Raw genomic sequence first — 13,297 nt, 5'->3', positions numbered from 1 at the left:
TAGGTTCAGCTACCGCCAAGCCTGAGGCATATCTATGCTTCTGACGGCATCTACCAAGCAGCGTACCGACAAGACATTGCGCTACGGAACTTAGCAGGGAACGAGCTTGACTTTCCGATGGGATTGAGAAATCTTTTGGTCCTCTCTGGGCCTGTGGGAATTTTTATGCCAAAATAAACATCAACCCGTTTTTAGGTGGAGAACAAACATCGTTAGAGCCCATACAGATTCAGCCAGTTCGTCTATGCTCAGACGTCGCTGACGATCAGGCGCCTGTGCGAACAGAAGGGAGCAACCGACGAGGGTTAAGGCTTGGTCCTAGCTGTGGATCCTGTTGGCTTTTCAACATATCGTAGTAGCTTGCTGGCTGTCTGCTCAACTGACTAACCGAGATGCGACCTTGTAAGGAGACAAAAAATAGATAACAACCCGATGTTTCGATCCATGTTTTAATATTCATTAACGAAACATGTCACGAGTAGGCAGGCGTTACAGGGAGCGCCATAGCGGGGAAGAACGGGAAGAGCTCGAAAAGAAAGTGAGAGGAAGGTGAGGCTAAGAATCTAACTTGCAAATAAAACAGCAAGAGCTTCCTTGCTAGCAGGTGGGCAGCCACTACGACGACCATCGTCTCAAGAAACCAAAAGCCGTATGAGCCATTTCGCAGCCTGGAGTCTACTATTGAGCAACAGGTGTGATATGTGAACGTGACGCTAGAATTAAAAGCTTCCCAGGCTCAAGGCGAAAATTGCGTATAAGAAGGAGAGGCATCAGAGGTCAACGAAGAAACGAATGAGGTTAGAATGGCGTTAGTGGGTGGTCCAGCGACCACCCACTATACGCCTTCTTTCCGCACTCCTTACGTACATGGAAAACGAATGACATGCACCTGCGCGAAACGCTTCTGCATTCGCCGATTGGCTTGCCACATATTACTATTTTGCTGCCCATGTGCTAAGGCCGCCACCGCCGCCGCTGTTATTGCAGCAAATATACGTACGCCTGCTTTGTCATCCTTTGGAAACACATAAGACGTTAGCTGATTCAGCAAAATCTGGCTCTACGTTGATCTTATTCGACGCTAACAACCAGAAACGCTGCAACAAGTTTTTCAGCCGTCGACCCTTTTTGGTCTAAGTCAGCTTTCTGTGTTGCTTGTATTTGCTGCCTCATGTTCTTATTGCCAGCGCCATTGCTCTATCTGTGAACGAGTAGTCCTAGTGCAAAGCTTATGCAGAAGAGTCATGGACTACTTCGTAACAAGCGTAGAGCTGTATGATACAAGGCGCTATGTTGATTGACACCGTTATGTGAGGGTTCACCAGCAGGGTATATATTCTCAAATCCGATCCGTTCGCGGTTTTAATGTTAATACTGATGTTAAAGTCGGTCCCGTGGTGTTTCTGTTAAATAAAGAAAGACAGGCGGCATCTTTGGCTGTCTGTAGAAAAAGAAGCAGGGCTACAGCAACAAGTTAACGACTAGCCCGTAGGCCTGCTAGGCTGCCACAGAAAGCCATACAGTAGTGGCTGGCTCCGTAACGACAGTTTACGCCGTCGTGTGAGCACATACATATTCAGCCATCAGGCCTACAGACGTCATTCCGTAAAACGGTTGGGCGGCTGTACTGGAACCGAGTCAGGGCGAGCGCGTCAAAAGCAGGAGTTTTCTAAAAAGAATGTTCTGTTCGGATCATAGATTGGCGACCTACTTCACGGACCCGTTACCGCTTTTGCAGCTACACAGTGGACAGTGCAGAAAAATAGATGTCATTGGGGCAACCTAAAGAGACCTCGATATCGTGGAGCAAGCGACGCGAACGCAGCTCGCTAGAGCAGTCGAAGCAACCAATGACTTGAGCCAAAAAGCACTCTACGCTCTGCGTCAGAGCAGTTATACCACAGAACAGCGGGAAAGGTACAGGAGCGGCGTGGGGAAGCAGCAGGCTCGCACAAAAGTCCTAGAGATACTTGAAAGAGACGAGAGTCAGTAGGGAAGAGAACAATCCAGCAAGAGGAAAACAATCCGCCGTCGACGCTACCACCGTTGGAACCTTGTGGACCCAACTACGGTTGCACTCTAAATTAGATCGAGCTGACCAGCTGCCAACCTTAGTCTGCAACCAGGCGGACCAAAGCATTCAGACTCTTGTTGACAGCGGAGCCATTGGGCTGTCAGCAGTACAGACGCCGCACATAGAAAAACTGAGGCCGGCAAGCGAACAGGGACCACCATCTGGTTAGCTAATCGACCGAAAGACTGGTCAACTACCACCTCCCTACACTCCATTTTTCTTTCCAGGAAGCTGCACTCACCGCAAACTGCTACTCATGGCCACTCACGCCCCGGTTGAGCTAACTCCACCCCCTAAACCCTTCTGCCGTAGCCCTCGAATTACCAAATTTTTCGTTAAATAAGTTTTCTGCTGCAGTAGACTTCACTGGAAGCGTGCCGTGCGACCATCACACAGCAAACGAGCAGTTGACGGCGGCCAGGAAATAAACATCGAAGACCCACCAAAGCCTAAACAAAGCAAGCCGAGCACGTTCTAGGTCACAAGCCTGTAAGTTTTACTCTGAAAAGACGCACAGAAAGGAGCAGAAATGTCAGAGGACATCTAATCGGATTTTCTGTTGGCAGAAACACAACTTTAAAGATCTCCTTGCCGCGTGCACCTATCTTAGTTCGGTCATAACGTTACGTTATGTACTGTGTGCCGGATTAGAAGCGCTAACCCGTAACTTCTACCTTATAAGAAACGATATTGGCGCGCATGTACACTACGTCTCGTACTCACGGCTGGGAGCGCTGGAGTGTGGGAGACAGGCCTACTTTTGTAGATCACGCTAACAACATCCTTTTAGTAGAGTTTCCTGGTTCCAATTCGTTTCCGTCGAACTGTCAGTCCTTCTTAATGTACTACCAAAGAAAGAGATTGTGCAAGTCCAGACGTACGGTCTCACGGTTCGATACATCATGGTTTAATGGTAATAGTGTCACTACACGACTCACCTGGCCCAGTGATTAGTAGATACCAAGAAGATTCCCAAGGAATGAAGCGGGTGGTAAGGACCATGTCTCGCAAAAGCATAATGGACTAGAAAGCGTGGCCTAGCGCGCTCCTGGCAGATGGCGTCGGGTGCGTAAGTGAACGGAAATTGAGTAAAAAGTTGAGCGAAATCAGTGAGTGATAAAATCAAAGGAAAAATGGCGACTGCCGCACCTTTCACTCCTCATGTGGACACAACCTTCGAGTCCTCCCTGCACATTGACACTGTTATTAGCGTAATTTATAATATGATAGACCATCTATGATTGGCTATTCAAGTTTTCGGTGGACCAGTCAGTTCACTAGCTCGTTTTGCATTTATCACCATAACGAAGCTGTCGAAAGGGAGATGCTGTATACTGAAACACCGCTTGGAAATTTATCGAATCCGTCCGACTTTCCTTTCTGCTATTTGCTGCCTAGGCCTTACTTGGTTAACTATAAAATCAGGTCGAAGCCTATCCGAAACCTGGCCGGCTAGGGGATAGGCCATACTGCACTGCTATGCCGTCTATTACTCTGTGCAGTGCAGACCTCTCGTTCAGACTCACCTGCAATAGGTTCCTTGTATATACACGTACTACCCACGCTCCCTTATAGACTGGTGTTCATCTTGTCTCAATCAGGGCGACACGGCAATGGTTATCCGTATGTACCAGGTATCCATATGGCGATGTGACACGTAGTTCGTTTTGCTGGTTAGTAAGACCTGACTATTCGTCTATTAAGCGGTCAGACAGAGCCAGTCTGCTCGATCCGCTGGTTGTTATCAACTACATGGCCAATTAGGCCATCGCCTCGTGAAACCTGCTGATGCAGGCCTACGCAGCAAAGGGATTGTAAGGGATTTGATAGTTTAGCAACGATCTCGGATGGACATCTCTGATGCTGGCTGACGGGACGTACGTCTGTGGGGGAAATGGTAATCTCTGGAGAACTGATTAATCTTTCAGTGACTCTCTTCGACCGGCCAGATCAATAGGCCAGCAGACTTCTAGATCGGCCAGGTGGAATACTGCCAGATTAAAGACGACTATCCAGAAAAATGATCGGCAGGAATGACGATGAAGGAAAGCTCCCCGAGCTACCCGCATTATCAGCCTTCTAGATTTCTTGTCATTTCACAGCTCACTGCCAGCAGCTGCTAGTAGCTATTTATGGAAGGCCGACAGCTGACGAGAGGGTGTACCATCACCGCTGATGCCAATGACACTGCCATACACAGAAATTATCCATGGACCAGCCAACAGCAGCTTGTTAGTGCTGATAGTGGAAATGGCATTCGTGGTGACAGATCATAAAGCGGATTAGCTCACAGTATGGACTATTGGCCTGGCCGACTTACAAACCGTAGACAACTTCGACAGGTGCATTACCATGCGCCGCCATTTGTTTACGCTTGTACAGGAACAAAGCATATTCACGTGCAACGGAGTCTACAAATAGAGATGTAAGGGACGGAGTGACTTTAATTAGTCGTTTCATCTTGGACAAATGTTCTCTACAGCCTACTAAACCTGGTAGCGAATAAATCTAAATATTTCGATGTTCCTGTGTAAAGCAAAGTAGTTAATAAAAAAAAATTAGAGATAGAAAACAGTTCTAGATATGGCGAGACACAGATCGACCTGATTTTGGTCGAGTAACAAGCGAACGCATAATCTTACACAGTGTACTTTCGGTGAAAGTTACTAAGTGAATATAACAACTTCTATAAGCTTTGTCGTTCATTTTAATGAGCCCAGTCCTTACCTTCTCTTATTGAAAAACAGGATGACACCTATGTATTTGGCCAAGGGGCAACGAGAAATAGTGGGTCTGAGTGAGAATCGTTGGCCACCAGCCGCACAGCTCAAAACAGCTACAGATGTCTATTTATATTACATTGTATTTCGCCGGTTTGGTCTGTCAGCCTGTTGTATGCATAGAAGGCAAAGCTTGCTTATACTTGAGGCACACTACCATTGAATAAACTCTTACGGCTAGTACACGGTAGTTCCATTAACGCAGGTATTACGTATAATAGCTAAGCAAGTTAGACGCCTCCTTTCCTATCTCGTCCATGTAAAATTACCTCAGCGCTCTTGCGCAAGAGCCCCCGCTCTGACTATAGCTGTAAACGGCAATGCTAGGTATACGAGGTTGTCGTGACCTATTCGCAGAATAGTGCCTTCACTGGGTAGCCCGATTAAACGCTTAACGGTTCGTTGCCAAGGTCGGCTTCCGCGCGCATCGTAGAAAACGCATTTGATCCGTGTGTTTATCCCTAACAAACGCGGCACACAAATCCACTCGTGTGCTTGTCTTGTTGCCAGGTTTTGTAAGACAATCATTGCATCGACAAAAAAGAAAAATTTCGCAACACTTAGAACAATAAGCGGGGTTTATGAAGTGGAGGCTGTAACTTTGCAAATGAAGCCAAGCAGTCGATCATATGGCGAGTCATCCCTTTTGTAGCTTGACGTTAAAAAAAAGATGTATATGATGTGGGTATTATAAAATACATTGCTTATACTTTGATCTAGATATATGATTTCACATAAGCGACTAATTACAAAAACATAAATAAGCGATAAAAAACAATATTATTTATCCCTCGGAATAAAGATCCCTTTTCTATTTATTGTATTACTAGAAATACACACGTTTGATCGTCTTACATAGCTGCCATCTAGCTAATTGCTGATTTGACTTTCTACGATAACTACAGCCAACTTCTGCCTGAATTTGTTCTCTTAAAAAGTTAAAACTGCCGCCACATCGTCGCATCAAAAGCCAAGCTTTCCGGGTTTTTCAGCATCCTATCATTTCGTCGTTCGTTACTTTTTTCATTTGCCACTTCGAGTACCGTTTTTGTTCGCTTTCCCTGCTCCGTTCATTTGCTACGCTTGCCTGCCCTAACACTACGGCTTTGTTTCTAGAACAGCAAACTGTTCTATGCTAGGTAGACAATTTTGTCGCTTATCGGTCTCGACGGCTCAGGAAAGAAAGGCTACGTTGGTTGCCAAGGGCGCCGTTGCTGAAGGTTGAGCTGCTGCTGCTGCTGTCGGTGTGTCTGTGTTTAGTTGCAGCGGTACAACTCTATCCACGTCTCGCTGCAGCACGAAGCAGCAGGAGTGGCGGAAGTGGCACCAGCCACAGCAAGAGAAAAGTAGACAGAATTGTACCACTTTCTCCTACGGCCTGTAAACGGGCGGCAGCAAGAGACGATGCTGTCAAAACCTGGTGGCTATGTAAGGTAAGAGTATTGTAGTAGGAATCTAAAGCGAGAAGAAGATAACGTGTCTACGTGCCTTCGTATGCAACCTCGATTTGGCAAGCTCAGACTCGCTTGCCTAACTAGACTTATCCTAAGCACATAGGCGCACCGCTTATCTCTCTCACTTGCAGGTTCCCGCAATCACTCTATCATTGTTTCTCGCCGTGTTTTGCTCTAACTGTGTCGACCGTTCAAGGACACGCGAATGAAGCTAAGCCTCCGGTACACGTTTATAGCATTTTCTGATTCGACGAGGAAAGCTGAGACCTTTGACCGTCTATGCTGTTGGGACCGCCATATAGCCCGTTATTGTTTGTAACAGAGAGGGGAGAAAACGGCTGAGAGAAATACAGAAGAGTGGGGTTGTGTACAGAGTGAGGCCAGGAAGTCAAGGAACTAGAAATAGCTAGCTAAGAGCTGTTCCAGGTCGAACGCTGAAGAAGGAACGCCAAGCGATGGTATCCGGTTGCCTTGATTCTTTAGAAGGGATATCGACGACGACAACGATGCTTTTCGTGGAAAGAGCTCGTCACGTCAAAATCTTCTGGGCTCGCCATAAACTTTGTTACCAGCGGAAAATTTGTACGTTGGCGAATGACGTGGCCACCTTCATATTGTGGAATCTCAAGCTGGATGAAACAAGTAGTCGCCGGTTGGGTCAGTTCCCGAAACCGCTGCAGTCGCTCTGCTTCATCTCTGCCTTAGACCTAAGGCCTCAGTCGGCCTAGCTGAACAGCGGAACCCAGAATCCTGAACCCCTGTCGCGCAGTCAGGCGAGCGACCGCCGACCCTCGAGTCTGCCGCCAGACACCCAGTCATCCAGTTGTCGTTGACTTCGCTCCTCCTTTCGTATACATAGCTATGGCGCGGTTGGTGGAAATCCAGTCCTTAGATTGACGCCAGGGAGAGGGCATTTCGAGAGGGTCAGGCCCAAACGGCTACGGATTTGTCGATTCAAAGAGAGGGCCAAAGGAAAGTGTTGGGGCAGCACAGTGTCCCGCGGCAGTAGCAGACACAGCATCGTTGTGGTGGTCGGAGTACGGAAGTCGACGCACGGCTTGGACGCTGCTGTGACGATGGTTATGTGCGCATCGAATGTCATGTGTCTTCCATCATCTAGGTCCAGACAGCAGGAAAACAGAATTTCGTTCGGTTGTCCGAGCTGAGTGATTTACTGTACTTTGCATTGGATGTTCATTCGCTGATCTAAGATGTCTGCTGAGATACGCACAGCCGTTAAGGAGCAAGGTGTAGCAGGCGTGCTGGGGGACCACGGTTCATCCCAGACCTAACACAAGGACTAACAACGACACATTCATTACCACCACATATAGATAGACGTACACAAAGTACCTACCTAAAGGCGGACCAGCCTTGGGCACCCCTTCTTTCCGTTTCCAGCACGTTCTATTCCTTGCAAGGAAAGGTCATCTCATTTTGTGTCACCTTTTCTGGCCTTGGCGTGATCTTCCGCTTTCGCATTGTGCCTGGGCAGAGGTCGCTTGCTTGGTTGTTCTGCAAGCGTGGTTTCGTATCGCAGCGGACTTTGCTGTTAGCTTTGCACCGCTTACAGCTGCATCCAACACCGTTGCAGATAAATCGCAGCGCAGAAGGACGCCGAAGAAACTTGACTTGCACCACAACACTCAGGCCATTCTCCTCTGTGCAATTCAAGCTGAGCCCTCTGTTCAAGCCTCTGTTAGTAGTGCTTGGTACCTTCGAACAAAACCATCGTACGCGTCGTTGTCGAGATAGCGGACGTCGACCACGAATGTCTGTTCCTGTTAGCATCTTTTAACTTATTTTTCCCCTTTTTCTTCCCTTCTTTATGAATGACAACAGTCACCAAACACACCAAGCAAAACGTAGTCAGCAGCAGGTAAGCAGCCATGCCGGTGGACGACGCAGAAGCCGCATCAGGGCTACCGGTGACCTAGACTGCAATAGAAATGGATGGGATGTATACGGTGACGGCGGCTGAGGAAGTCGAGATGCGGGAAACTGGGCTAACCAAGTGGCTAACCAATTGCCCCTGCTTTTCTTGCTAGCTCTTCGGTGTTCGCCCACCAAAGATCCCAATAGCGGGAAACTGCTGCACTTGGGGCTGCTTCTACTAGAAGCGATAGTACCCCCTGGTACCGCCTATTGCTAGTGCCTATTTATAATAACCTCAATGCGCACGGTACGGCAGGCAAAGTGTACCGTCTGTTTGTGTGTTTCAAGGACCATTTTTACGATTTACAATAGAAGCAGCACGATCGGCAAGCTTTGGAGGTAGATAAAGCCATCTACCACACTTCGCCTAGAAGCCCTTAGACTTTACTTGACTAGCACGACTAGGCTGATGGCGGCTAAAAGTGGAAGATGTGCTCCTTCGATTGTGGTGAGCAACGCACTCAGCTCGCTACTGCCAGTCGACGGTGCAAGAGGAAGTTTGGAAGAGGTAGCTAGGGCAGGGCAGCTCGTAAGTGCCCCATCAACCAACAGAACAGGCAGGCAGGCAAACAGCCAGACACAGCCTACTTCCGACCAACATAAACCACTTAGACCTGCCATAGGCCCTCATTTTTGCCCCTTGCCTTCAGCACAAATGTTTTGCTCATTCCAAAGTCGTTCCTGCGCGATTTAGCTCCTCTGCCATTTTACTTTGCTTCCACTCCACCCCTTCTCCCCCCACTCCCCCGAAACCCCTGAACTCGTTCCGTGCTGCAGCTACTTTCTGGTCTCTGATAGCGGGCGTTGAGCAAAATCGCTTCCTCTTTGTCTCTCCCTGTCTCCTCTCCACTAAATGGGAGCTTTCTGCCCCACAGTGATCTTGTAGGTCCTTACTCCCTAGTGTTCCACATTGGAACTTGGCTAGCTCTGCGACTACGGCGCCGCTACATGCGTTCTTCCAGGCTAACAAGGTATCTATACAACAAGTGCAGTCTCATCTCGTCGACCGGGCCGACTACTCAAGTTAACGAAACTCCGTTCAGTGTCGCAGACCAGCATCCCAAACCGAGTGTATACACCAGCGGCAGAATCCAGTCAGGGCTCCAATCGACGCACCAGACGCAGGATTACAACGATGAAATGTTGCGAGGATCTTTTTTTTAGAAACCATCTTATACAACATCTACTGCTGTTATGCCATAGAAATTTCTCGTACCAATCAGAGCTGCCGAGGCCTGCGATGATGCACTGGAATCGTGGTTGGCTACGAACCGAAGAGATATAAAGGTAGTCTAGGTTCAAATCTGGGCATAGATACGTTGGATCCTCTAGCAAAAATTCGAGTAATAAAGGCAGCAAGAATGGGTACGGTTCTAACTGGTTTCCCGCACAGTCCTTCCCGACTGCTCCTAATAAGTCCCCGTAAGGCCTTGAAACGTAAAAACAGTACTATTAATGTTACCGATAGAAAAAGGCGCAGCTAAGAGTTTTACTTACGGAAAAAGTTAAAACTCGCAGCTAACCTAGTTCAATGTGTAGTTCTATGAATGGCCAACTCACTCCCGATTAACCAAACACACCCCTCGCTCATTCTACAACTTAAGCTTACCCACCATTCCTTATTCTGACTACATCGAATAAAGACTCGCGCCCTTACACTCACAAATCGATACACATGCCGTAAATATACAACTGTGCATATAACGGATGCCACCCTACACAGAGTCTCTTGTACTGACTACCCTCACACGACAAAGTCGAGGGCGACAAGAGCGTCGCTCCCACCCAGCTACCATGGATTACGACAGACGCTACTGTGACCATTGAGTAAAGAAAATCTATTTCTATCGAGTCGACAAGACTGTTCGTCCTATAGCGTCGTCATTGAGTCTCGAAAGAAGTTCTACATCGAGTTGCGAAACCTCGAAAAACAGGGCGCAGTGCATATAACGAGATCTGGTATTCTTATAAAGCGCTACCGTAGAGAGAATTTTGTTGGCAAAAAAAAATGCTTTTCAAAATACCGTCCGACTGACTACATCTGTCCTCTACCATAACCATCATTCTAGCAGCACCGTAAGTCAACGGCAAAGTGAAGGAGCCAGTGGCTCCGTTGCCAAAGTTCGTTCGGGTATTTTCTGTTTTTATGGAACAAACAAGGGTGATGGTGCCGATATGCTTAGCCAGCGGCTGCAAACGTCGCAAGAGTTGCGCGCCAAAGCTAAGCCAACGCGACGCTAAAGGAGCACGTCATCTACATTATGGACCACGGTTATATCTACCCGTCCGTCTGAGCACTAAATATGCGGGAGCGTAAAATGAAGAAAGAAAGGGCGAGAGAAAGAGGGGTCTAGAGATTACTGTCCCCAAAGTACTTTTGCGGCTTGAAAAAAGCGCAATCAGTCCTCGTACGGCGGAGCGTAAAACGGCTCTTTTTCAATAGGTGGAGGCAACACAATGCTATGCAAGGACACTCCCTAGTCGATCTGACAGGGATGGGCGTTTCTTCTCTTGCAGCGGAGCGTAACGCTGCTCGGCGAAGGCTTCTCGTACGAGAACGCTACAACGCAATAATAACCCAACAGCTCGACCTGGACTGTCAATACAGGCCTGCAATAAAACTGCTGTCTGCCATATACTTCCTTCAGCATTGCAAAATCCGTAGCCTACCTAGTTACGTTGCTAAACGGTTGTAGGACGTTCACGACGATTATTTCTGTCACTCAACAAAAACCTCTTCTCACTCCTAGACCATATAATAGTGCCACGGCAGTATACCTCAGACAGGTTGCCACTTAACCAGATGACGCTCTAATCCTCAACAATAATGGACGTACGCGAAGCGTGTACCGACGCAGAAATTAAGTAAAAAAAGATGTAAATTGTGTGTAGCTTAATTATTTTTTTCAATTTGCAGTTTTGTCTGGAGCATGGTGAGGCGAAAACGGCGAAGAAAAAGACTTGGTAGCAATATTTGCAGAATCTCTATCATCAAAAACGCTGGCGTATTATTCGGATAATTGATAGAATGCACATAAATTGGTAACTCACTAAAGAAAAAAACACTTCGATAATTGCGAAAACGTATAGTATAGGTAAATATGTCTCCCAAATGTCCTTTAGTTCTTTTCGTTCCACTAGGTGCTATTACGGCTTTTCCTTTATCACTCTTATCTTCTTATAAAGCTAGGCATATCCAATAATTAACTTGGTAATATCTGTCACAACCAGCGCGTCGAATAATTTCTTACCAGCTTTTTTTTTTTTCTCACACAAATGCTATTTTACAACGGTTCTTCCTGGAATCCGTTATTGGCCTAATACGGCGCCGCTGGGAGATCTGTTTTTCTAAAACCTGTTGCTTTATACCCGCTTACTGCGTATCCAGGGCCACCTCGCTTTTCACAGACCAGATGGATGAAATGGAGCTGCCACTTATGATACGTTCCATCACCTCCCACCAACCTCCCGTTTTCGTTGCACAAACCCCTCTTCGTTGTACTTGCTACATTCCGCTAGGTGGGAGCTAAGCATCACCTTTATGTATCTGTCGTGCACGACATAGTCGGTTTTATTTTCTTGTTTGCTTTTGCCTCGTGCTGCTATGACCTGTGAGTCTGGAATTGTACCGGCATAATAGAATACGTAAAAAAACTATGGGAAAATGCAAATTCTCTCCATCGGTCGGTACACGTCAGTTATCACCGATTCTTGTCACTAACGGAGCCACCAGCAGTATCGGGGTCCTACGACATCGGGCCGCTTTCCAACTACCGGAACGAATGGGCAGGCCGCTAATTTCTAACGTAATTCTACGCTAATCATAGTGCTGGTATAAATAGACGCACCTGGGATGTTCGTTAGCACTACGACGAAATCTGCCGAAGGTACGGAACTAAAAGAACAAAGGCTGAAGACAGCTGACTGCTAGAAAGTAACCGAGAGAGAAAGAAGTTATTCCAACTTTTTCCCCGAGTAGCAGCCGATGCTAGTAGAGTATATAGAATCATAGTGAATCACCAGTTACCCAACATCGCCAGCGCCACTGTCCTAGCTACCGTATTCGGCAACTTGCTTCACTCCTTCATGAGTTGCCAATGACGACGGTGGGGAAGAATTGAATCGACCCAGAGCCAATCCCTATTAAAGATTTGGGTAAAGAATGAGGCCTTCTCGCCGATATAGTACCTACAACACAAACGTTTGGAACGTGCAACGTCCAATTGAAAGGTTTTTAGTCTGCGTGGTGCAGCTTTCCTGCAACAGGAGTAGCAGTGCTTCCAGAGTGGTTTCCGTCTCTGCTACTCTTCCTGCCTTTCGTGTCACGCTTGAGAAACAAGTAGAGATGTTTTCTTCGTTATGTGTCGGTTGCTCTCTGACGACAGCACGGACGAAGCCAGGCCCAGCCTTCTAGTCCTAGGAGGCGCCAGCCTCCCGGAGCCTTATTTCCGTGGATTTTGCTAAAGCAACAGCTTGATTAGCATATCTTATTTCCATTTCATGTCGGCGGCATTCAGGTTAAGTTTCGTTCTCAAACCAACCTGAGAGAGGGCGCCGAAGAGAGGGAAATGGGGATCAGTCGAGTGCGCCTATAAGCGGTTTGCATGCTCTAATCTCGCGCGATCTGATGTGCCGTACCATTGTGACAGTAAGACCTTGCCCGTGCGGCTCCTGCCAATTAAACTACGTGCTTTGTTCGATGCTTCCGTTTTTCGCCGTTGCCGTCCTCTCAGGTCGAGGCGACCTCTTATGCAGGTTCAGTATAAGATAGAAAAACGCTGCATACTGCTGTAACGATGAGAACCAGAAGGAGTGCTTTGTTAGTTACGCGCGAAAGGTCAGGTCTCGCCGTACAACTTTCGGAAAGACCTGAAGCGGCGCCACCATCCACGGCTGGGCCCTAGTTCTTAGTACCAAGTCATTGCCTGTCTTTCTCTGCAGCTGCCTATATATATTTATTTGTAACCGTAACATTCGATTAATATGTACCGCGGTGCGCAAAATGACCTAGAACGTGTGTTCAAGCAAAAAAATAGAGAGAGCGAAAGGGACTA

At 47.4% G+C, this 13,297-nt stretch overlaps 1 protein-coding gene across 10 annotated transcripts in view; it reads right to left on the bottom strand.

The window, feature by feature from the left end:
- The window catches only part of LOC111255482 (band 7 protein AGAP004871-like), a 376,186-nt gene that overhangs the window by 227,846 nt on the left and 135,043 nt on the right, over positions 1 to 13,297 (bottom strand). The window lies entirely within an intron of this gene.

This window comes from Varroa destructor, unplaced genomic scaffold (assembly GCF_002443255.2).
Source record: "Varroa destructor unplaced genomic scaffold, Vdes_3.0 BEIS01000001.1, whole genome shotgun sequence".
Classification (NCBI taxonomy): domain Eukaryota; kingdom Metazoa; phylum Arthropoda; class Arachnida; order Mesostigmata; family Varroidae; genus Varroa; species Varroa destructor.
Note: the sequence above shows the minus strand (reverse complement) of the source record. Positions and strands in the feature narration are given on the sequence as shown.